The sequence below is a fragment of the Heptranchias perlo genome, chromosome 2 (assembly GCF_035084215.1).
Source record: "Heptranchias perlo isolate sHepPer1 chromosome 2, sHepPer1.hap1, whole genome shotgun sequence".
NCBI classification, from domain to species: domain Eukaryota; kingdom Metazoa; phylum Chordata; class Chondrichthyes; order Hexanchiformes; family Hexanchidae; genus Heptranchias; species Heptranchias perlo.
In genome coordinates this window covers 140,929,654-140,957,124 of record NC_090326.1, presented here as the reverse complement: position 1 = coordinate 140,957,124, position 27,471 = coordinate 140,929,654, and positions in this window count along the sequence as shown.

The following is a 27,471-nucleotide window of genomic DNA, read 5'->3' as shown; positions in this document are numbered from 1 at the left end:
TTAAATTCAATTAATTAAATAAAATCTGGAATTTAAAAAAAACTAGCATCAGTAATGGTGGCCATGAAACGACTGGATTGTTGTAAAAACCCACCTGGTTCACTAATGTCCTTTAGGGAAGGAAACTTGCCGTCCTTACCCGGTCTGGCCAATATGTGACTCCAGACCCACAGCAATGTGGTTGATTCTTAATCACCCCCTGTAATGGCCTAGCAAGCCACTCAGTTGTGTAATCTCACTACAAAAAGTCATAATAAGAATAAAACCGGATGGACCACTAGGCACCGGACACGACAAGAGCAAACCAAGCCCAGTCGACCCTGCAAAGTCCTCCTCACTATCATCTGGGGGCTTGTGCCAAAATTGGGAGAGCTGTCCCACAGACTAGTCAAGCAACAGCCTGACATAGCCACACACACAGAATCATACCTTTCAGCCAACGTCCCTGATTCTTGCATTACCATCCCTGGGTATGTCCTGTCCCACTGGCAGGCCAGACCAACCATGAGTGCAAAAGACAAGGCTGAAGCGTTTGCAACCATCTTCAGCCGGAAGTGTCGAGTGGATGATCCATCTCGGCCTCCTCCCGATATCCCCATCCTTAACAGAAGCCAGTCTTCAGCCAATTCGATTCACTCCACGTGATGTCAAGAAACGGCTGAGTGCACTGGATACAGCAAAGGCTATGGGCCCCGACAACATCCCGGCTGTAGTGCTGAAGACTTGTTCTTCAGAACTAGCTGCGCCTCTAGCCATGCTGTTCCAGTACAGTTACAACACTGGCATCTACCCGACAATGTGGAAAATTGCCCAGGTATGTCCTGTCCACAAAAAGCAGGACAAATCCAATCCGGCCAATTACCGCCCCATCAGTCTACTCTCAATCATCAGCAAAGTGATGAAAGGTGTCGTCGACAGTGCTATCAAGTGGCACTTACTCACCAATAACCTGCTCACCGATGCTCAGTTTGGGTTCCGCCAGGACCACTCGGCTCCAGACCTCATTACAGCCTTGGTCCAAACATGGACAAAAGAGCTGAATTTCAGAGGTGAGGTGAGAGTGACTGCCCTTGACATCAAGGCAGCATTTCACCGAGTGTGGCACCAAGGAGCCCTATTAAAATTGAATTCAATGGGAATCAGTGGGGACACTCTCCAGTGGCTGGAGTCATACCTAGCACAAAGAAAGATGGTAGTGGTTGTTGGAGGCCAATCATCTCAGTCCCAGGGCATTGCTGCAGGAGTTCCTCAGGGCAGTGTCCTAGGCCCAATCATCTTCAGCTGCTTCATCAATGACCTTCCCTCCATCATAAGGTCAGAAATGGGGATGGTCGCTGATGATTGCACAGTGTTCAGTTCCATTCACAACCCCTCAAATAACGAAGCAGTCCGTGCCCGCATGCAGCAAGACCTGGACAACATCCAGGCTTGGGCTCATAAGTGGCAAGTAACATTCGCACCAGACAAGAGCCAGACAATGACCATCTCCAACAAGAGAGAGTCTAACCACCTCCCCTTGACATTCAACAGCATTACCATCACCGAATCCCCCACCATCAACATCCTGGGGGTCACCATTGACCAGAAACTTAACTGGACCAGCCACATAAATACTGTGGCTACAAGAGCAAGTCAGAGGCTGGGTATTCTGTGGCGAGTGACTCACCTCCTGACTCCCCAAAGCCTTTCCACCATCTACAAGGCACAAGTCAGGAGTATGATGGAATACTCTCCACTTGCCTTGTTAGTCCCTACAAAAAAAAAGAAATGTTTTTTAGGAATACACAATGAATGGGAGGACCCTAGGCAAGACAGAGGGTCAGAGGGATCTTGGTGTGCAAGTTCACAGATCCCTGAAGGCGGCGGAACAGGTAGATAAGGTGGTAAAGAAGGCATATGGGATACTTGCCTTTATTAGTCGAGGCATAGAATATAAGAGCAAGGAGGTTATGATGGAGCTGTATAAAACACTGGTTAGGCCACAGCTGGAGTACTGTGTGCAGTTCTGGTCGCCACACTACAGGAAGGATGTGATCGCTTTGGAGAGGGTGCAGAGGAGATTCACCAGGATGTTACCAGGGCTGGAGCGCTTCAGCTATGAAGAGAGACTGGGAAGATTGGGTTTGTTTTCCTTGGAGCAGAGGAGGCTGAGGGGGGACATGATTGTGGTGTACAAAATTATGAGGGGCACAGATAGGATGGATACTAAGGAGCTTTTTCCCTTCGTTGAGGGTTCTATAACAAGGGGACATAGATTCAAGGTAAAAGGCGGGAGGTTTAGAGGGGATTTGAGAAAGAACTTTTTCACCCAGAGGGTGGTTGGAGTCTGGAACTCACTGCCTGAAAGGGTTGTGAAGGCAGGAACCCTCACAACATTCAAGAAGCATTTGGATGAGCACTTGAAATGCCATAGCATACAAGGCTACGGACCAAATGCTGGAATATGGGATTAGAGTAGACAGGGCTGATGGCCGGCGCGGACACGATGGGCCGAAGGGCCTCTATCCGTGCTGTATAACTCTATGACTCTATGACTCTATGAGTGCAGCTCCAACAACACTCAAGAAGCTCAACACCATCCAGGACAAAGCAGCCCGTTTGATTGGCACCCCATCCACCAACCTAAACATTCACTCCCTTCACCACCGGCGCACAGTGGCTGCAGTGTGTACCATCCACAGGATGCACTGCAGTAACTTGCCAAGGCTTCTTTGACAGCACCTCCCAAACCCATGATCTCTACTAACTAGAAGGATAAGGGCAGCAGGCGCATGGGAACAACACCACCTGCACGTTCCCCTCCAAGTCACACACCATCCCGACTTGGAAATATATCACCATTCGTTCATTGCCGCTGGGTCAAAATCCTGGAACTCCCTTCCTAACAGCACTGTGGGAGAATCTTCACCACACGGATTGCAGCGGTTCAAGAAGGCAGCTCACCACCATCTTCTCAAGGGCAATTAGCGATGGGCAATAAATGCTGGCCTTGCCAGCGACACCCACATCCCATGAAAGCGTAAAAAAAAAAGATGCTACCAGCCGCCTGCTGCTAAATACTGTTATACCCAGCAATACTACATGCTATGAGAAATGTAAGAGACATGTTAGCATATCATAGAAATAAAAGCAAAAACCATGAATGCTTGGAGACTGGACTAAAATTAGAAAACGCTGGAAGTACCGAGGACAGTTGTATGGTTGTCCTATGTTTCCGACAGTCAGCGTCTGAAAGAGAAGAGATTAGTTAACATTTTATTCTTGATGAAGGGTCCCAACTGAAATGTTAACCTGTTTTTTTCCCTTCTGCTGTTGACTGACCTGCTGTGTACTTCCAGCATTTTCTGATTTTATTCCACCATCAGCTCCGGTATTCTAATTATCCATGAGAAGTGTGGGGATGAGGAGGAGGGGAGGAGTGGCAGGGGGTGTGGGGGGTGGGTGAGGATTAACATAAGGATCTCAGCTTAAGGATAAGAAGATGTGATTCAAACATCTTGTCAGCCATTCATTTGGACCATTTCCATCTCCCTTACACTTAAGCCCCTCTTTGCTCTTTAGTTAGGATTCTTTGGGGCTAATTTTAACCCCCCAGGATTAGCGGGGGAGGGGGAATCCCGACCCCAACCCACCTCCAACATGCCCATATTGCATAAGGATTGAGGTGAGTCGCAGTGGTCGATGGATAAATGTGGAGGTGAGGAAATGCATAGAAGGTGAATGATGGGTGCTCTTGAAACTTAAGTGGGTGTGAGGAATGATGTGATGGATTAGGCTTGACAAGACAGAGTCAGGGGGTAATGTGCATCACAGGATGTGGGTGAATCAGCAACTGTACTCACCTTTCAAGACCTGATTAGGTCATTAAAGCATTTCTTGCACTGTATCCAGGAACGGGCCACAATGCTCCTGCTGCTTACTTCCTCAGCCACCTCCAACCACGCATTCTTGGTGATAGAACCAGGTTTCTTTCTCCCGTTGCTGGGGAAGATTATTTCCTTCCTGCTCTTCACTGCACCTAGCAGTACTTCAAGGGGGCATGTTGTTAAACTGAGGCGCAGCCCTTGACCGTCCTGAATCCATGTTTAAACTTTGCCGTCTCTTTGCACAAACTCCTAACTCTTCCAAATTCCAGCTTTGAATTGGCCTTTTAAATGGTCAAGTTGAGATCGCATCATGCGGGTGCACATCACTCCCGCAGTCGGGCATTGGAGATGTGCCACCCGGAAGTAAATTTATAATTATGCAGCCATGTTGAAATCGGACGTTCCGACGCACAAAAACTTCTTCTGGGTTTCGCGCCCCCCACCCCCCAATCCACTCAGCCCTTTCTGTTCCTTTAGAATGCTTCCACTGAGTCCATAGGAACATAGGAACAGGAGTAGGCCATTCAGCCCCTCGTGCCTGCTCCGCCATTTGATAAGATCATGGCTGATCTGTGATCTAACTCCATATACCTGCCTTTGGCCCATATCCCTTAATATCTTTGGTTGGCAAAAAGCTATCTATCTCAGATTTAAATTTAGCAATTTAGACTAACACCTAGCATATCCATAAGTTAATCCCAAATATGAAATAGTTACTCTTTAAAGTTGTAGGAACTCGTCTATTGCACGGGGCCCGAAGTTTGCCACGAGTGCATTTCAGGAAATAGTGGGCAGGAGTTCCATGATTTTCCATCCATAAAAATTCCAAATGTGCGTCAGGAATGCATATTTGGAAAATTGGACCTTGTAAGTTTACTCACAACATGAAATGAGAGTTAAAAGTTTCCTTAGCTTATAATCATGTCTCCATGCTCAACACTATCTTCTGATACTGTTTTTCCCACTGATGTTAATTCCTTATATACACAGCAATCAGATAATAAAAAGTCAATTTATATAGAATTTAATGTTTTAGATTCAGTTTAAAAGCTAGCTGGGTAGAAACCACACTGGCACAAATTGTGTTTGGTCGAGAACAGTTTCTTTTTATCAATGCATGTTTCTTGATATCAGTATATTTTTAACTGTTATATTGGCTCCAGTCACAACCATATCAGGAAGTTGCAATGGGCACATTGTGCAGTGCACAGTATTTTAACAAGGCTGACTAACTGAAGTGTTATGAATGTATTAACAAATATGGTAATGTGTGGCTACTTAGCAATATGCCAAATAATATATAAAAAGAGATCAGGGTAGAACACTCATCATCAGTTCTTTTCTGACTGCCATTAAAATGGTTACAAAGTTTGTAAAACAAGACAACGTGGATAGACAACAGGTATTTTATTGTAATTAAGTAGCGCTTGTCTGCCAACCTACGCAGTCCTTAAACACAATATGTATAGGAATGTGTCTCAGGAGACATGAACAGGGTTGGTCTGGATAAGAAGTGCCAGAACTAAGCTCTCTGGCCCTAGCACAGTAGTTATTTCATATTAAAATCATAAAATGTAATGAGATTTGATGTATTCATCCTACAATTATGGTTGAAAAATGAAACACACTGTAGCTATAATTATTATTCATTATTATAATTATATATAGTAGCCTTGGATTAAAGAGGCTAAAAATGATTCTGGAATCTGCTGACAGGGGTTATATCACTGCTTGTCAGGGGCTTGGAATGCTCATATCGAGCGTCTAGAATATGGGTAAAACAGTCCAGATAGCACCCAATATACAGCAGAGGTTCAAGTCTTACTATGGTAGAACAAAGCCTAAAGAACATATTTAGGCCTGTTGTACCTAGGGAACCAAAATCTGGGATTACAATGAGCGTCAGTGTGGGTTGGAGAACCTATGAATGTGGTCAGCAGGTTGAGTAAGTTAGGGTCTAGAAAGCATAACTGTTGGGTTAACACCAAGATTGTTGCCCATTGGCAGTCCCAGCAATGAACAGAGTCAAATACAGTGATGGGAATTTCCGCTTCAGCGTTCCTGCTGCTTGCCCTGGTGCATAACGAGAAATTCAGCAACCTCAGCCCTTGGCTTTCTGACAATTAAAATTAATGGTCGAAAAATCAAGGATTGGACATATGGAATTTCCCACTGTGCGCTCCCAGTGCGTGCCAGGAGCACTGAAATGGAAAGACCTGGCCAATCTTTCCTAACTGCAGTTTCTCCAGATGCACATTGTTGGTATGCCATCAAAAAAATCAACAAAATAAAATAGAAATTCAAGCACTTGTACATTCACTGTTCCAATTCTCTCCGGGCCGGCCTCCCAACTTGCACCGTCTAAAAACTTGAGCTCATCCTATACTCTGCTGCCCATATCCTAACTTGCGTCAAGTCCCGTTCACCCATCACCCCTGTGCTCGCTGACCTACATTGGCTCCCACTCCGGCAATGCCTCAATTTTAAAATTCTCATCCTTGTTTTCAAATCCCTCCATGGCCTCACCCTCCCTATCTCTGTAACCTCCCCCAACCTACAACCTCCGACAACCCTCTGAGATCTCTGCGCTCCTCCAATTCTGGCCTCTTACATATCTGCAATTTTCATCGCTCCACCATTGGCGGATGTGCTTTCAGCTGCCGAGGCCCTAAGCTCTGGAATTCCCTCCCTAAACCTCTCCGACTATCCAACTCTCTCTCCTCCTTTAAGATCCTCATTAAAACTTACCTCTTTGACCAAGCTTTTGGTCACCTGTCCTAATATCTCCTTATGTGGCTCGGTGTCAAATTTCATTTGATAACGCTCCTGTGAAACACCTTGGGACATTTTACTACATTAAAGGCGCTATATAAATGCAAGTTGTTGTTGTTGTATCCGAATGCTTTGGGTTGAACAAACCACTAAGAATAGTTTCAATATGAAAGCCATTTGGGTTGGAGTTTCTTAATGTAAGACTTTCTAGTTTATTAGAAAGAGGAGGAGAGGGCACTGTGACCTCAAATAACCATATGAACAGTACTTTACTTACGCAAGAGCAGCTATGAATAGACCATCACAAACTACAATTTCCCATTGTTCAATATGTGTATTCATATTGCGCAGCCATCAGGAGAGTTCGATTTCAACTTCACACAAGAGTGTGCTTTGGTCTGTTTATACTGGATGGTTTAATATTCCAAGCCACTGGTGCTTTTTAATCTTAAGATGTTCATGTTACTTATTTTAAAGAATTTAAATTAATGTTTGCTTTTTCACTGGTCTCAGGCTATTCAACATGACACCACCAGGCAGCCTCTCACTAAATCTACAACGCTAAGTCTGCTTTTCATACTATATACTTAAGCACTACTTTCTCAATAAAGTTAAAGACAATGCTAATGACACTTACTAAAATGTCACTGATTTAAGATGATTAAAAGTTTTTGTGAGGTTATGATTGCACAAAACTATCACAACATTCTCAGAGGATTCCTTTACAGTTTTAAAGTGGAATAATCAGAAAGATTCCATTCATAATCCCAAATCAGTTGGTTGAAACCCACATGAAAGCAAACGGCGTCTGGTGCAAAGCAGTTCCTTTTTCCAATTCATGTTTCTTAATGTCAGTACATTTTTAACTGTTTTATCATATCCCTTCACAACCATATCAGGAAGTCACAATGGGCATATTGTGCAGTGCACAGTATTTTAACAAGGCTGACTAAGTGAAGTGTTATGAATGTTTTAACAAATATGGTAATGCATGGCCACTTACTGACGTGCCAAGTAATATATAAAGAGATCAGGAAGGATTACTCATTAACTGTGCTTTCATTGCCAGTATATAGCTGCATTGTTCCTAAAACAAGACAACACAGAAAGGTGGCAGGTAATTTTCTTCGGCTAATTGCTAATTCTCCAACAATTTCCCTTATACAAATCACAGATTCAAAAGACACAGATGTTAAGGGATGAACCTGGATTTGGGCCAGAAATCTGAACTGACCTGAGCAGCAATGAATTGAAAATGGAGGCATCTGTTTTTAGGCTCAGTTCTGTGCCAGACTTTTTTTCAATATATAACATTTGGAAATCATAGAATCATAGAAAGGTTACAGCACGGAAGGAGGCCATTCGGCCCATGGAGTCCGCGCCGGCTCTATGCACGAGCAATCCAGCTAATCCCACTTCCCAGCCCTATCCCCGTAGCCCTGCACATTTTTTCGTTTCAAGTACTTATCCAGTTCCCTTATGAAGGCCGAGATTGAATCTGCCTCCAACACTCCCTCAAGCAGTGCATTCCAGATACCAATCACTCGCTGCGTAAAAAAGTTTTTCCTCATGTCACCTTTGGTTCTTTTGCCAATCACCTTTAACCTATGCTCTCTGGTTCTTGACCCTTCCACCAATGGGAACAGTTTCTCTCTATCTACTCTGTCTAGTCTCTTCATGATTTTGAATACCGCTATCAAATCTCCTCTCAACCTTCTCTGTTCCAAGGAGAACAATCCCAGCTTCTCCAGTCTATCCATGTAATTTAAGTCCCTCATCCCTGGAATCATTCTAGTAAATCTCCTCTGCACCCTCCCTAAGGTATTTACATCCTTCCTAAAGTGCGGTGCCCAGAACTGGACACGATACTCCAATTGTGGTCAAACCAGTGTTTTATAAAGGTTCATCATGACTTCTATGCTTTTGTACTCTATGCCTCTATTTATAAAGCCCAGGATCCCGTATGCTTTTTTAACTATTTTCTCAACCTGCCCGACCACCTTCAACGATTTGTGCACATATACCCCTAGATCCCTCTGCTCCTCTACCCCTTTTAGATTTGTGCCCTTTAGTTTATATTGCCTCTCCTCATTTTTCCTACCGAAATGCATCACCTCACATTTTTCCGCATTAAACTTCATCTGCCACGTGTCCGCCCATGCCACCAGCCTGTCTATATCCTCTTGAAGTCTATCACTATCCTCCTCACTGTTCACTACCCTTCCAAGTTTTGTGTCATCTGCAAATTTTGAAATTATGCCTTGTACACCCAAGTCCAAGTCATGAATATATATCAAGGAAAGTAATGGTTCCAGCACTGACCCCTGGGGAACACCACTGTACACCTCCCTCCAGTCCGAAAAACAACCTTTCACTACCACTCTCTGTTTCCTGTCATTTAGCTAATTCTGTATCCACGTTGCTATTGCCCCCTTCATTCCATGGGCTGCAATCTTAATAGCAAGCCTACCATGTGGCACTTTATCAAATGCTTTTTGAAAGTCCATATTGACCACATCAGCTGCATTGCCCTCATCTACCCTCTCTGTTACCTCATCAAAAAACTCCATCAATTTGGTTAAACACGATTTGCCTTTAACAAATCCGTTCTGGCTTTCCCTAATCAATCCACACTCGTTCAAGTGACTGTTAATTCTGTCCCAGATTATCGTTTCCAAAAGTTTCCCCACCACCGAGGTTAAACTGACTGGCCTTTGGTTGCTGGCTTTATCTTTACACCCTGTTTTGAACAAGGGTGTGACATTTGCAATTCTCCAGTCCTCTGGCACCACCCCCCGTATCTAAGGATGTCTGGAAGATTATGGCCAGTACTTCCGCAATTTCCCCCCTTACTTCCCTCAACATTCTAGGATGCATCCCATCCGGACCAGGTGACTTATCTATTTTAAGTACAGCCAGCCTTTCTAGTACCTCCTCTTTATCAATTTTTAGCCCATCCAGTATCTCAACTATAACTTCCTTTACCGAGACCTTGGCAGCATCTTCTTCCTTGGTAAAGATCAATGCAATGTACTCATTTAATACCTCAGCTATGCCCACTGCCTCCATGAGTAGATCTCCTTTATGGTCCCTAATTGGCCCTACCCCTCCTCTTACTACCCGTTTACTGTTAACATGTCTGTAGAAGACTTTTGGATTCCCTTTTATGTTGGCTGCCAGTCTATTCTCATACTCTCTCTTTGCCCCTCTTATTTCCTTTTTCACTTCCTCTCTGCACTTTCTATATTCTGCCTGGTTCTCACTTTTGTTATCAACCTGACATTTGTCATTCGCCACTTTTTTCCGCTTCATCTTACTCTCTATCTCCTTTGTCATTCAGGGAGCTCTGGCTTTAGTTGCCCTACCTTTCTCCCTTGTTGGAAGGACCTTGTCTGTACCCGAATCATCTCCTCTTTAAAGGCGGCCCACTGTTCAGTTATAGATTTGCCTGCCAATCTTTGATTCCAATTTACCCGGGCCAGATCTGTTCTCATCCCATTGAAATTGGCCCTCCTCCAATTAACTATTTTTACTTTAGAGTGCTCCATGTCCTTTTCCATAGCTATTCTAAACCTTATGACACTATGATCACTGCCCCCTAAATTCTCCCCCACTGACACTTGCTCCATTTGGCCTATCTCATTCCCTAGAACCAAGTCCATGGAGATGTTCAAAATGATGAAGGGTTTTCATAGAGTAATGTCTCCTTCCTCATTGGGCCGGAAACGTACTGGTCAAGAAAGTTATGCTGAACACATTTCAAAAATTCCTCCCCCTCTTTGCCCCTTATATTATTATTGTTATCCCAGTCTATATTAGGATAGTTGAAATCCCCAGTTATCACTACTCTACGGCTTTTGCATCTCTCTGTAATTTCCCTGCAAATTTGCTCCTCTATATCCTTTCCACTAGCTGGTGGTCTATAGAATACACCCAGTAGTGTAATGGCATCTCTATTGTTTCTTAACTCTAACCAAATAGATTCTGTCCTTGACCCCTCCATGACATCTTCTCTTTCCAGCACTGCAATATTCTCCTTAATCAATAATGCCACCCCCCTGACCCCCTTTCTTTCCTTCCCTATCTTTCCTGAACACCTTGTATCCAGGAATGTTTAGTACCCAATCCTGCCCTTTTTTGAGCCAGGTCTCCGTTATTGCCACAACATTGTATTCCCATGTGGCTATTTGCGCCTGCAGCTCACCAACCTTGTTTGCCACATGCGTTCGTGCGTTCACTTACTTGCAACGCAAACTTGTCTTAGACTTTCTTGTACTCCCTCATTAAATTTCAAGCATTACACAGGCGATTATTACAGTATATTATTGAGCTACTGCTATTATCCTGCAATACAATGAGAGAAGCTGTGGAAAACAGGAACCTGGCTAAATGCAGCCAGCTGTCTTCTTAAAGCAGAGAAGGTTAAAGAGAGATTTAATGGAGATGTTCAAAATGATGAAGGGTTTTCATAGAGTAATTAAGGAGAAACCGTTTCCACTGGCAGAAGGGTCAGTAACCAAAGGATACAGATTTAAGGTAATTGGCAAAAGAACTCGAGGCGAGATGAGGATAATTCTTTTTATGCAGTGGGTAAGGGTGGTGGAAGCAGATTCAATAATAACTTTCAAAAGGGAATTGAATAAATATGTGGAGCGGAAAATTTTGCAGGGATATCGGCAAAGGGCAGGGAAATGGTACTATAAGACCTGAAGATCATAAGAGTTAGGAGCAGGAGTAGGCCATTCGGCCCATCGAGCCTGCTCCACCATTTAATGAGATCATGGCTGATCTGATTTTTACCTCAACTCCACTTTCCTGCCCTTTCCCCATATCCTTTGACTCCCTTGCTGATCAAAAATTTGTCTAACTCAGCCTTCACAGCTTTTTGGGGTAAAGAATTCCAAAGATTCACGACCCTCTGGGAGAAGAAATTCCTCCTCATTTCCATTTTAAAAGGGCGACCCCTTATTCTGAGACTATGCCCCTAGTTTTAGATTCCCCCAGGAGGGGTAACATCCTCTCAGCATCTACCCTATCGAGTCCCCTCAGAATCTTGTATGTTTCAATAAGATCTCCTCTCATTCTTCTAAACTCCAATGAGTATAGACCCAACCTGTTCAATCTTTCCTCATAAGAAAACCCTTTCATACCCGGAATCAACCTAGTGAACCTTCTCTGAACTGCCTCCAATGCAAGTATATCCTTCCTTAAATAAGGGCACCAGAACTGTACGCAGTACTCCAGGTGTGGTCTCACCAGCACCCTGTACAGTTGTGGCATGACTTCCCTGCTTTTATACTCCATCCCCCTAGAAATAAAGGCCAATATTCAGTTTGCCTTCCGGATTACCTGCTGCACCTGTATGTTGACTTTTTGTGTTTCATGTACGAGGACACCCAGATCCCTCTGTACCGCAGCATTTTGTAGTATTTCTCCATTCAAATAATATTTTGCTCTTTTATTTTTCCTCCCAAGGTGGATGACTTTACATTTTCCCACATTATATTCCATCTGCCAAATTTTTGCCCATTCGCTTAACCTTTGCAGACACTCTAAGTCCTCATCATAACTTGCTTTTCCACCTGTCTTTGTATCATCAGCAAATTTGGCCACAAGACACTCTATTCCTTCATCCAAGTCATTGATATATATTGTAAATAGTTGAGGCCCCAGCACTGATCCCTGCGGCACCCCACTAGTTACAGATTGTCATTTTGAAAATGACCCTTTTATCCCGACTCTGTTTTCTGTTTGTTAGCCAATCCTCTATCCATGCCAGTATATTACCCCCAACACCATGAGCTCTTATCTTGTGCAGTAATCTTTTATGTGGCACCTTATCAAATGCCTTTTGGAAATCCAAATATACTGCATCCATTGGTTCCCCTTTATCCACCCTGCCCGTTACTTCCTCAAAGAACTCCAATAAATTTGTCAGACATGATTTCTCCTTCATAAAACCATGTTGACTCTCCTTGATTGTATTATGAGTCTCCAAATGTCCTGCTACTACTTCCTTAATAATGGATTCTAGTATTTTCTCAATGACAGATGTTAGGCTAACTGTTCTATAGTTACCTGCTTTCTGTCTCACTCCCTTCTTGAATAGGGGTGTTACGTTTGTGGTTTTCCAATCCTCTGGGACCTTTCCAGAATCTAGTGAATTCTGGAAGATTACAACCAATGCATCCACTATCTCTGTAGCCACTTCCTTTAAGACCCTCAGATGCAAGCCATCAGGTTCAGGGGACTTGTCAGCCTTTAGACCCATTAGTTTACCTAGTACTTTTTCTCTAGTGATAGTGATTGTTTTTAGTTCCTCCCTCCCCTTTGCCCCTTGATTTTCTACTATTATTGGTGTGTTATTAGTGTCTTCTACTGTGAAGACAGATACAAAATATCTGTTCAATTCCTCTGCCATTTCCTTGTTTTCCATTATTATTTCCCCAGTCTCATCCCCGAAGGGAGCAATGTTTATTTTAGCTACCCTTTTCCTTTAATATACTTGTAGAAGCTTTTACTGTCAGTTTTTATATTTCTTGCTAGTTTACTCTGGTAATTTATTTTCTCCCTCTTTATTATTCTTTTAGTCATCCATTGCTGGTTTTTAAAGTTTTCCCAATCTTCGGGCTTACCAGTAATCTTTGCCATGTTGTATGCTTTTTCTTTTAACCTAATACCATCCTTGACTTCCTTAATTAGCCATGGTTGGTTCACCCTTTTTATGGAGTCTTTCCTCCTCACAGGGATATATTTTTGTTGCGAGTCATAAAATATATTTTAAAATGTTTGCCACTGCTTATCCACCATCATACCATCTAATCTGTTTACCCATTCCACTTTAGCCAATTCCACCCTCATTCCTTTATAATTGCCCTTATTTAAGTTTAATACATTAATTTCAGACTCAAGATCCTCGCTGTCAAACTGGATGTGAAATTCTATCATGTTATGATCACTGCTTCCCAAGGGATCCTTTACTTTGAGATCATTAATTAATCCTGTTTCATTACCCATTACCAGAACCAAAATGGCCTGTTCCCTGGTTGGTTCCCCGATGTATTGGTCTAAGAAACAATCCCTAATACACTCTATGAACTCCTCCTCAGGGCTATTTCTGCCAATTTGATTTGTCCAATCTATGTGAAAGTTAAAATCGCCCATGATTATTGCATTACCTTTTTTACAAGCCCCCCTTATTTCCTGATTTATATTTTGCCCTATAATGTAGCCACTATTAGGGGACCTATATACTGCTCCCACCAGTGATTTCTTTCCCTTGCTATTTCTTACCTCCACCCAAATTGATTCGACATCTTGATCTTCTGAGCCAAGATCATTTCTCACTATTATACCAATTTCATCCTTTGTTAACAGAGCTACCACATCACCTTTACCTTTTTTCCTATCCTTCCGAAATGTTAAATAACCCTGAATATTTAGCTCCCAACCTTGGTCACCTTGCAACCATGTCTCTATAATGGCCACGAGATCATACCCATTTGTTTCTATTTGTGCCGTCAATTCTTCTATCTAAATATGAATGCTGCGCACGTTCAGATAAAGAACCTTTAATTTTGTCTTTTTACCATTCTTTTCTACCCCGGCTCCATTTGCTAGTGCACTCTTGTGTTTGTACGTTCTGTCCCTCGGTACTAATTGAATAGCTCTTTCAAAGAGCTGGCACAGGCACGTTGGGCCGAATGGCCTCCTTCGTGTGCTGTATCATGCTATCTTTGTATGATTCTATAGGGACTGTCTGTAATTGAGGTTTGAAGTGTCAGTGGTCGAGGCCTGGAAGCATGTATGGCTAGCAGCTGATTCCTGAAGTAAGCATCAGTGGGGTTTTGCACGTCCACAGTTAGGGATCTACAGCGAGAACTACATTTGCCAGGGTTTGGAGACAGCATTGTGACAACAACCTGGTGTCTCTCAAGTGGAACTGAAGAAAGCACTTTTAGGATCTAAAGCACCTTATAGGTCTTAAAATAGGCGCATTGAGCCATGATTGAGCTCAACTCAGAACGTAAGACTGACGTTATGTCATGTGCCTATGTCCAGGAGTGCTAGAATTTCTTGCCGCGGGCCATCTGGCTACCGCTGGAGATCAGCAGTCTGATGACCCCAATTAGACCTGGACCTGGGAAATATGCAAAAAAAATTTCCCTGCGGTCTTTGGCCTGCCCCCAGGACTCCCATGTACCCTCTGTTGGACAGCAGGCTACAGTGCCATGTTTTCTGTCCTGCTCAGCGAATATTTTCACCAGGACGTGATGTGGAAGGTCTGGAAAGGCCTTTCTAACATGGTTCCAATGGGCCTATGCCAACTGCCCCTTTTTTCCTAACCTTTGCATCTAGGGAACTGGTCCCCAGGGGCAACAGTCAGAAAAATCATCCTTTATATTAAAAGAACTACCTTGCTCCATATCAATTCCAAATAGCATTAACAGAAGGTCATTCAGAACAGATCCATACTGAACTCTGCTGGTTACTGGAACCCAAAGAAACTTTTTTCCATTGATTGCTACCATCTGCTTTCTATTGCTAATCCAGTTTCCAATTCAATTAGATTATTTCCCATTAATTCTTCTTTATAAGCCTCATTTGTAGAACTCTTGTCAAATGGCTTCTGAAAATCCAATTAGATTACATCTACTATATTGCCTTTGTCAACTGATTTGGTTACCACCTCCAAACATTTTTGCAGATTTGCAAGCCACAATCTGTTGTTTTAAATCCATGCCAACTAACCCCTTTACTTTGCACTCTTTACATGAACATAAGTAGTGTTCCATGAAATTCTCTCAAGCATTCTAATCGTTAATAATAATTCTGACAACAGAAAACATCCATGAAGTTCAAATTTCCCCATTCCTGCCCCTGATATTATCCATTGATTGCTGCCCCTTAATAAAGATCGTTAAGGATCCTAGTTGTAATAATCTTTCACCCTTTTTAAGAGTTAAATAGATAACTATATCTCAGAATGTTTTCAGCAGCGTCCATCACAATACAACTGTGATTATGAAGGTTCATGAGTTAAATGAGAACATTCAGAAGGACATAGACAGACTGGTGAAATGGGGAGACACATGATGAAATTTAAGTGTGAAGTGATATATTTCAGTAGGAAGAATGAGGAGACACAATATAAACGAAATGGTACAATTTTAAAGGGAGTGAAGAAACAGAGAGACCTGGGGGTACACATACATAAATCTTTGAAGGTGGCAGGACAAGTTGAGAAGGCTTTTAAAAAAGCATATGGGATCCTGGGCTTTATTAATAGAGGCATTGAGTACAAAAGTAAGGAAGTAATGCTGAACACTGGTTAGACCTCAGCTGGAGTATTGTGTTCAATTCTGGGAACCACAATTTAGAAAGCATGTCAAGGCCTGAGAGAGGGTGCAGAAGAGATTTACTAGAATGGTGCCAGGGATGAGGGACTTCAGTTATGTGGAGAGATTGGAGAAGCTGGGGTTGTTCTGCTTAGAACAGAGACGGTTAAGGGGAGATCTGAAAGAGGTGTTCAAAATCATGAAGGGTTTTGAAAGATTAAATAAGGCAGGAGGGTCGGTAACCAGAGGACACAGATTTAAGGTGATTGGCCAAAGAGCTAGAGGCGACATGAGGAAACAGTGTTTTGTGCAGCGAGTTGCAATGATCTGGAATATACAGCCTGAAAGGGTGGTTGAAGCAGATTCAAAAGTAACTTTCAAAAGACAATTGGATAAATACTTGAAGGGAAAAAAACTTATAAGGCTCTGGGGAAAGAGCAGGAAAATGGGACTGATTTAATAGCTCTTTCAAAGAGCCGGCACAGACACGATGAGCCGGATGGCCTTCTCCTGTGCTGTATCTACTATGATACTATGATTCACTGAATGTTTCTAATGGTAGTAAAACTTTCCAGGGCCGGTAATTTGGCCAACCACTTTCCCTTCACAGTCGCTTTTGTCTCCAGAGTGATTAACTTATCAAGCCTTCATCATTGCTGGATCAAAATCCTCAAACGCTCTGCCTAATAGCACTATTGTAAGGAATCTTACAACACCAGGTTATAGTCCAACAAATTTATTTTAAAATCACAGGCTTTCGGAGATTATCTCCTTCGTCAGATGAATGAATGAAAAGGTTCTCAAATCGCATATCTTATACTATGTTGGGACAGCATCACACCAATCAAAAGGTGTCGTTGTTATTCAAACAGGCCAGTCACGGAGAACAGCACGTCCCAGTACACTCGATATACATTGTGTCTATTACACAGGCAGGCAGAAAGAAACTCAAAATGGCAGAGAGCGAGAGAGAGAAAGAATTTTAAAAAACATATAAATTTTTTCCCCCTTTTTGCTGGTGGGGTTACGTGTAGCGTGACATGAACCCAAGATCCCGGTTGAGGCCGTCCTCATGGGTGCGGAACTTGGCTATCAACTTCTGCTCGACGATTTTGCGTTGTCGTGTGTCTCGAAGGCCGCCTTGGAGAACGCTTACCCGAAGATCGGTGGCTGAATGTCCTTGACTGCTAAAGTGTTCCCCGACTGGGAGGGAACCCTCCTGTTTGGCGATTGTTGCGCGGTGTCCGTTCATCCGTTGTCGCAGCGTCTGCATGGTCTCGCCAATGTACCATGCTCCGGGGCATCCTTTCCTGCAACGTATGAGGTAAACAACGTTGGCCGAGTCACAGGAGTATGAACCATGTACCTGGTGGGTGGTGTCCTCTCGTGTGATGGTGGTATCCATGTCGATGATATGGCAAGTCTTGCAGAGATTGCCGTGGCAGGGTTGTGTGGTGTCGTGGACGCTGTTCTCCTGAAAACTGGGTAACTTGCTGCGAACGATGGTCTGTTTGAGGTTGGGTGGCTGTTTAAAGGCGAGCAGTGGAGGCGTGGGGATGGCCTTAGCGAGGTGTTCGTCGTCATCGATGACATGTTGAAGGCTACCCTTCGTCGTCCAGTACTTCCCTGGAGCGGAGAAACTACACCATGTTCTCCGCAGCCTTCAACATGTCATCGATGACGACGAACACCTCGCTAAGGCCATCCCCACGCCTCCACTGCTCGCCTTTAAACAGCCACCCAACCTCAAACAGACCATCGTTCGCAGCAAGTTACCCAGTTTTCAGGAGAACAGCGTCCACGACACCACACAACCCTGCCACGGCAACCTCTGCAAGACTTGCCAGATCATCGACACGGATACCACCATCACACGAGAGGACACCACCCACCAGGTACATGGTTCATACTCCTGTGACTCGGCCAACGTTGTTTACCTCATACGTTGCAGGAAAGGATGCCCCGGAGCATGGTACATTGGCGAGACCATGCAGACGCTGCGACAATGGATGAACGGACACCGCGCAACAATCGCCAAACAGGAGGGTTCCCTCCCAGTCGGGGAACACTTTAGCAGTCAAGGACATTCAGCCACCGATCTTCGGGTAAGCGTTCTCCAAGGCGGCCTTCGAGACACACGACAACGCAAAATCGTCGAGCAGAAGTTGATAGCCAAGTTCCGCACCCATGAGGACGGCCTCAACCGGGATCTTGGGTTCATGTCACGCTACACGTAACCCCACCAGCAAAAAGGGGGAAAAAATTTATATGTTTTTTAAAATTCTCTCTCTCTCTGCCATTTTGAGTTTCTTTCTGCCTGCCTGTGTAATAGACACAATGTATATCGAGTGTACTGGGACGTGCTGTTCTCCGTGACTGGCCTGTTTGAATAACAACGACACCTTTTGATTGGTGTGATGCTGTCCCAACATAGTATAAGATATGCGATTTGAGAACCTTTTCATTCATTCATCTGACGAAGGAGATAATCTCCGAAAGCTTGTGATTTTAAAATAAATTTGTTGGACTATAACCTGGTGTTGTAAGATTCCTTACATTTGTCCACCCCAGTCCATCACCGGCATCTCCACATCATAATAGCACTATGAGAGAACCTTCATCACATGGACTGCAGCGGTTCAAGAAGGCGGCTCACCACCACCTTCTCAAGGGCAAATAGGGATGGGAAATAAATACTGGCCATGCTAGTGACGCCCATATTCTGAGAATGAGAAAGCATATCATTTTCTATCCACTGTGCTAAATGGCATAGATTCAGAACCGATCTAGCAGCTCAAAACTGGGCATCCATGAGGCGCTGTGGGCCATCAGCAGTAGCAGCAGATTTGTATTCCAGCACAATCTGTAACCTCATGGCCTGGCATATTCCTCACTCTACTATTACCAACAAGCCAGGGGATCAACCCTGGTTCAATGAGGAGTGTAGAAGAGCATGCCAGGAGCAGTACCAGGTGTACCTCAAAATGAGATGCCAACCTGGTGAAGCTAGAACACAGGACTACATGCATGCTAAACAGCGGAAGCAACATGCTATAGTCAGAGCTAAGCGATTCCACAACCAACGGATCAGATCAAAGCTCTGCAGTCCTGCCACACCCAGTCATGAATGGTGGTGGACAATTAAACAACTAACGGGAGGAGGAGGCTCTGTAAACATCCCCATCCTCAATGATGGCTGAGTCCAGCACGTGAGTGCAAAAGACAAGGCTGAAGCGTTTGCAACAATCTTCAGCCAGAAGTGCTGAGTGGATGATCCATCTTGGCCTCCTCCCGATATCCCCACCATCACAGAAGCCGGTCTTCAGCCAATTCGATTCACTCCACGTGATATCAAGAAACGGCTGAGTGCACTGGATACAACAAAGGCTATAGGGCCTGACAACATCCCGACTGTAGTGCTGAAGACTTGTGCTCCAGAACTAGCTGCGCCTCTAGCCAAACAGTTCCAGTACAGCTACCCGACAATGTGGAAAATTGCCCAGGTATGCCCTGTCCACAAAAGCAGGACAAATCCAATCCGGCCAATTACCGCCCCATCAGTCTACTCTCAATCATCAGCAAAGTGATGGAAGATGTCGTCAACAGTGCTATCAAGCGGCACTTACTCACCAATAACCTGCTCACTGATGCTCAGTTTGGGTTCCACCAGGACCACTCGGCTCCAGACCTCATTACAGCCTTGATCCAAACATGGACAAAAGAGCTGAATTCCAGAGGTGAGGTGAGAGTGACTGCCCTTGACATCAAGGCAGCATTTGACCGAGTGTGGCACCAAGGAGCCCTAGTAAAATTTTACACAGGTCGTTTCTGTTATAAATGGAACATGGGAACAGGAGTAGGCCATTCAGCTCCTCGAGCCTGTGTCGCCATTTAATTAGATCATGGCTGATCTGTATCTTAACTCCATTGACCTGCCTTGGTTCCGTAACCCTTAATACCCTTGCCTAACAAAAATCTATCAATCTCAGGTTCGAAATTTTCATTTGACCTGGCCTCAACAACTTTTTCGGGGAGAGAGTTCCAAATTTCCACTATCCTTTGCATGAAGAAGTATTTCCTGACATCACCCCTGAATGGCCTAGCTCTAATTTTAAGGTTATGCCCTCTTGTTCTGGACTCCCCCACCAGAGGAAATAGTTTCTCTCTATCTACCCTATCAACTCCTTTAATCATCTTAAACACTTCAATTACGTCACCCCTTAATCTTCTATACTCAAGGGAATACAAGCCTAGTCTATGCAAGCTGTCCTCATAATTTAACCCTTTTAGCCTAGTTATCATTCTGGTGAATCTATACTGTACCCTCTCCAAGACCAATATATCCTTCCTGAGGTACGGTGGCCAGAATTGAACCCAGTACTCTAAATGGGGTCTAACCAGAACTTTCTATAACTGTCATGATGTGGAGATGCCGGTGATGGACTGGGATGGACAAATGTAAGGAATCTTACAACACCAGGTTATAATCCAACAGTTTTATTTGAAAATCACAAGCTTTCGGAGCTTTCCTCCTTCGTCAGGTGTGTGAAGGTTTCCATAAAAGCACCACATATATAGTCACAGAATAATGCCTCTTTTAAGATGCTCCTTAAAACCTATCTCTTTGATCAAGTTTTTGATCACCTGTCCTAATATCTCCTTATGTGGCTCGGTGTCAAATTTTGTTTGAAAATCACTCCTGTGAAGCGTTTTGGGGCGTTTTACTACATTAAAGGCTCTAGAAATGCAAGTTGTTGTTGTTGCTGTTGTTGTCAACTTTTTTAAAGTTGTTGATCAGCTTTTACTAGTTTCCTAGATTGGTGAATAAACTGCTTTAATCCTCTTCCATAATCCACTGAGGAACATGCAGATTGTTTTTATCCTGCATGCATTACCATAATCTATCGCACAGTCACCGGAACAGTCATGTATGTAAGGGAATGGGTAAGGGCTGCTGAAAAGTTCTGTGGCCTCCCATATCAGAGGCCTTGCTGACTCCACTGGGGATTGGTCTCCCAGACCAGCTTCTGCACAGGGAATTCGAACAAGTAGCTTTTCTCTCAATCTGTGTTGTTAGATAAACCCTCCCTATGATTTCATAGAAAGGCAAGGGAATTAAAAAATCTAACCTCTCCATCATATGTGACCACATCACAGGGCCTTGAGGCATTGCTACAAATGAGGCTTTGGCTTAAATTTGAGTTTCCATTTGCAGATATCATATAACTTGTAACCACTTGACTCAAATGGATAAAGTACTCTGCATAAATAATAAATAAAGATACGACATGTAAAGGGGCTATTGAATTATTGTCTGTCGTGTTAGGTTTTCCCCTCAAAATAGTGGTTTATTCTCATTAATGGGTTTATTTAACATAATATTGAAGGGTTTATTAAAGATAATATTGTACACTACGTGGGAAAGAAAGCACTGAATGTCAAAGGTTTTCAGCTGAAAACCTTCTCAGAGCCAAGGAATACTCCTCAGAGACAAACAGATGTGCTTGTAATTAACTTAAATTATTTTTTGAAAATAAAAATAATCCATAAATCATGTTTTGTTAGTTTCTGGCATGTGCAATATCACATGAGTCCCTAGCTTCATTAAGGCCAGACAGATGTAAAGAGCCTGGTGCTGCTGCTTTATGTCAATAATAAATACAGCGAGAGCACTTGATATGTTGAGTTTCATTCACAAAATGAAACAAGTTTTCCAGGAAATGTAAAATTCAATGCATGTCAAAATGGATTGCAGCTAACTGTATGTCACATCAATGTGGTTTTAATCTAGTTTGATAGACCCATTGGGACTACTTTTGCTGCTTTGAAAAAAGCAGAACAAGGATCTTGTATGTTAACAACAGGTATTACGAATGGCCTTAATAATGGTAAATTGCATTACTGAGTTGCATGGAGCTAAAGGGATTGATGTCCGGATGCATTTGAAGCACATTTTGCTCTTACAAATTTGAAATGAGCCAGTATGTCTGTTTGTTGTGATAAGTGCATTTTGTAGATAGTTCTTCTATTCGATTACAGTTTAATTCCGAGTATTCTATTTGTCTCTCTTATTCCATTTTTTTACTCTGTAAGTCCCAATGCCATGTCTTATTGTGCAGGTCATTAGACGAGTATGTCTGTCAATAACACTGCCCAGTGGAACTAATTGGCTCTAATTTTTAGACTGTGCCCCCTAGTCCTAGAATCCCCAACCAGCGGAAATAGTTTCTCTCTATCCACCCTATCTGTTCCCCTTAATATCTTATAAACTTCGATCAGATCACCCCTTAACCTTCTAAACTCCAGAGAATACAACCCCAATTTGTGTAATCTCTCCTCGTAACTTAACCCTTGAAGTCCGGGTATCATTCTAGTAAACCTACGCTGCACTCCCTCCAAGGCCAATATGTCCTTCCGAAGGTGCGGTGCCCAGAACTGCTCACAGTACTCCAGGTGCGGTCTAACCAGGGTTTTATATAGCTGCAGCATAACTTCTGCCCCCTTGTACTCTCATCCTCTAGATATAAAGGCCAGCATTCCATTAGCCTTATTGATTATTTTCTCCACCTGTTCATGACACTTCAATGATCTATGTACCTGAACCCCAAAGTCCCTTTGGACATCCACTGTTTTTAACTTTTTACCATTTAGAAAGTACCCTGTTCTATCCTTTTTTGATCCAAAGTGGATGACCTCACATTAGTCTACATTGAATTCCATCTGCCACAGTTTTGCCCATTCACCGAATCTATCAATATCCCTTTGTAATTTTAAGTTTTCATCTACACTGCTTACAATGCCACCAATCTTTGTGTCATCGGCAAACTTAGATATGAGACTTTCTATGCCTTCATCTAAGTCGTTAATAAATATTGTGAATAATTGAGGCCCCAAGACAGATCCCTGCGGGACTCCACGAGTCACATCCTGCCAATGTGAGTATGTACCCATTATCCCTACTCTCTGTCGCCTTTCGTTCAGCCAACTTCCTAACCAAGTCTGTACTTTTCCCTCGATTCCATGGGCTTCTATCTTAGCTAACAGTCTCTAATGTGGGACCTTATCAAATGCCTTCTGGAAGTCCATATAAATAACATCCATTGACATTCCCCTGTCCACTGCTTTAGTCACCTCTTCAAAAAATTCAATCAGGTTTGTCAGGCACGACCTACCTTTCACAAATCCATGCTGGCTCTCTATGATTAACTTAAAATTTTCGAGGTGTTCAGTCACCCTATCCTTAATTATAGACTCCAGCATTCTCCCCACAACAGATGTTAGGCTAACCGGTCTATAATTCCCTGGTTTCCCTCTCTCTCCTTTCTTAAAAAGTGGAGTGACGTGCAATTTTCCAATCTAGAAGGACGGTTCCTGAATCTAGAGAACGTTGAAAGATTATAGTTAGGACATCTGCAATGTGCTCACCTACTTCCTTTAAAACACTGGAATGGGAACCATCTGGTCCTGGGGGTTTAGTGCTATTATTTTCTTTATAACTGATGTTTTACTTATGTTCAATATTAGTTTTCTTGGTATTTCCGGCATGCTATCCTCTTTTTCTACTGTAAATACTGATGCAAAGTAATTATTCAACGTAAAAGGAGAGTCTGAGAGTGGGAGAAGAGTCCGAGAGGTGAGTGCAGTGTAAAAGGAAAGCCTAGAGAGTGGGAAGAGAGTCCGAGAGGTGAATTCAGTGTAAATCTAAGGCAAGTCATGGCAGCAGAGCTCGCACCTGTGATATGCTCCTCCTGCACGATGTGGGAAGTCATGGACACTACAGGTGTCCCTGGCGACCATGTGTGCAGGAAGTGTGTCCAGCTGCAGCTACTGGCTAACCGCATTTCGGAGCTGGAGCTGCGGATGGATTCACTGTGGAGTATCCATGATGCTGAGATTATTGTGGATAGCACGTTCAGTGAGGTGGTCACACCGCAGGTAAAGATTACGCAGGCAGAAAGGGAATGGGTGACCGCCAGGCAGAGTAAAAGGACGAGGCAGGTAGAGGAGGAGTTCACTGGTGCCATCTCCCTCTCAAACAGATATATCGCTTTGGATACTGTTGGGGGAGATGGCTTATCAGGGGAAAGCAGCAAGAGCCAAGTTCGTGGCACCATGGGTGACACTGCTGCACAGGAGGGGAGGAATAAGAGTGGCAGGGCTATAGTGATAGGGGATTCAATTGTAAGGGGAACAGATAGGCATTTCTGCGGCCGCAAACATGACTCCAGGATGGTATGTTGCCTCCCTGGTGCTAGGGTTAAGGATGTCACGGAGCAGCTGCAGGGCATTCTGGAGGGGGAGGGTGAAAAGACAGTAGTCGTGGTCCATATCAGTACCAACGACATAGGTAAAGAAAAGAGTTGAGGTCCTGCAAGGTGAATTTAAGGAGTTAGGAGATAAATTAAAAAGTAGGACCTCAAAGGTAGTGATCTCAGGATTACTACCAGTACCATGTTGTAGTGAGTATAGGAACAGGAGAATAGACCAGGTGAATGCGTGGCTGCAGGGATGGTGCAGGAGGGAGGGATTTAGATTCCTGGGACATTGGGACCGGTTCTGGGGAAGGTGGGACCTGTACAAGCGGGACGGGTTACATAGTGGTTATGTTACTGGGCTAGTAATCCAGAGGCCTGGACTAAAATCCAGAGTCATGAGTTCAAATCCTGCCACGGCAGCTGGCGAATTTAAATTCAATTAATTAAATAAAAATCTGGAATTAAAATACCAGTATCAGTGATGATGGCCATGAAACTACCGGATTGTCGTAAAAACCCATCTGGTTCACTAATGTCCTTACCCGGTCAGGCCTATATGTGACTCCAGACCCACAGCAATGTGGTTGATTCTTAATTGCCCTCTGCAATGGCCTAGCAAGCCACTCAGTTGTAAAATCTCGCTACGAAAAGTCATAATAAGAATAAAACCGGACGGACCACCCGGCATCGGACAACTAGGCACCGGACACGACAACGGCAAAACACCAAGCCCAGTCGACCCTGCAAGGTCCTCCTTACTAACATCTGGGGACTTGTGCCAAAATTGGGAGAGCTGTCCCACAGACTAGTCAAGCAACAGCCTGACATAGCCATACTCACAGAATCATACTTTTCAGCCAACGTCCCAGACTCTTCCATCACGATCCCTGGGTATGTCCTGTCCCACCGGCAGGACAGACCCACCAGAGGTGGCGGTACAGTGATATACAGTCAGGAGGGAGTGGCCCTGGGAGTCCTCAACATTGACTCTGGACCCCATGAAATCTCATGGCATCAGGTCAAACATGGGCAAGGAAACCTCCTGCTGATTACCACCTACCGTCCTCCCTCAGCTGATGAATCACTCCTCCTCCATGATGAGCACCACTTGGAGGAAGCACTGAGGGTAGGAAGGGCACAAAATGTACTCTGGGTGGGGGACTTCAATGTCCATCACCAAGAGTGGCTCGGTAGCACCACTACTGACCGAGCTGGCCGAGTCCTGAAGGACATAGCTGCTAGACTGGGCCTGCGGCAGGTGGTGAGCGAACCAACACGAGGGAAAAACTTACTTGACCTTGTCCTCACCAATCTACCTGTCGCAAATGCATCTGTCCATGACAGTATTGGTGGGAGTGACCACCGCACAGTCCTCGTGGAGATGAAGTCCCGTCTTCGCACTGAGGACACCATCCAACGTGTTGTGTGGCACTACCACCGTGCTAAATGGGATAGATTCAGAACGGGTCTAGCAGCTCAAAATTGGGCATCCATGAGGCGCTGTGGGCCATCAGCAGCAGCAGAATTGTATTCCAGCACAATCTGTAACCTCATGGCACGGCATATTCCTCACTCTACCATTACCAACAAGCCAGGGGATCAACCCTGGTTCAATGAGGAGTGTAGAAGAGCATGCCAGGAGCAGCAGCAGGCATACCTAAAAATGAGGTACCAACCTGGTGAAGCTACAACTCAGGACTACATGCATGCTAAACAGCGGAAGCAACATGCTATAGACAGAGCTAAGCGATTCCACAACCAACGGATCAGATCAAAGCTCTGCAGTCCTGCCACATCCAGTCGTGAATGGTGGTGGACAATTAAACAACTAATGGGAGGAGGAGGCTCTGCAAACATCCCCATTCTCAATGATGGCGGAGTCCAGCACGTGAGTGCAAAAGACAAGGCTGAAGCGTTTGCAACCATCTTCAGCCAGAAGTGCCGAGTGGATGATCCATCTCGGCCTCCTCCCGATATCCCCACCATCACGGAAGCCAGTCTTCGGCCAATTTGATTCACTCCACGTGATATCAAGAAACGGCTGAGTGCACTGGATACAGCAAAGGCTATGGGCCCCGACAACATCCCAGCTGCAGTGCTGAAGACTTGTGCTCCAGAACTAGCTGCGCCTCTAGCCAAGCTGTTCCAGTACAGCTACAACACTGGCATCTATCCGACAATGTGGAAAATTGCCCAGGTATGTCCTGTCCACAAAAAGCAGGACAAATCCAATCCGGCGAATTACCGCCCCATCAGTCTACTCTCAACCATCAGCAAAGTGATGGAAGGTGTCGTCGACAGTGCTTTCAAGCGGCACTTACTCACCAATAACCTGCTCACCGATGCTCAGTTTGGGTTCCGCCAGGACCACTCGGCTCCAGACCTCATTACAGCCTTGGTCCAAACATGGACAAAAGAGCTGAATTCCAGAGGTGAGGTGAGAGTGACTGCCCTTGACATCAAGGCAGCATTTGACCGAGTGTGGCACCAAGGAGCCCTCGTAAAATTGAAGTCCATGGGAATCAGGGGGAAAACTCTCCAGTGGCTGGAGTCATAGCTAGCACAAAGGAAGATGGTAGTGGTTGTTGGAGGCCAATCATCTCAGCCCCAGGGCATTGCTGCAGGAGTTCCTCAGGGCAGTGTCCTAGGCCCAATCATCTTCAGCTGCTTCATCAATGACCTTCCCTCCATCATAAGGTCAGAAATGGGGATGTTCGCTGATGACTGCACAGTGTTCAGTTCCATTCGCAACCCCTCAGATAATGAAGCAGTCCGAGCCTGCATGCAGGAAGACCTGGACAACATCCAGGCTTGGGCTCATAAGTGGCAAGTAACATTCGCGCCAGATAAGTGCCAGGCAATGACCATCTCCAACAAGAGAAAGTCTAACCACCTCCCCTTGACATTCAACGGCATTACCATCGCCGAATCCCCCACCATCAACATCCTGGGGGTCACCATTGACCAGAAACTGAACTGGACCAGCCATATAAATACTGTGGCTACGAGAGCAGGTCAGAGGCTGGGTGTTCTGCGGCGAGTGACTCACCTCCTGACTCCCCAAAGCCTTTCCACCATCTACAAGGCACAAGTCAGGAGTGTGATGGAATACTCTCCACTTGCCTGGATGAGTGCAGCTCCAACAACACTCAAGAAGCTCGACACCATCCAAGATAAAGCAGCCCGCTTGATTGGCACCCCATCCACCACCCTAAACATTCACTCCCTTCACCACCGGCG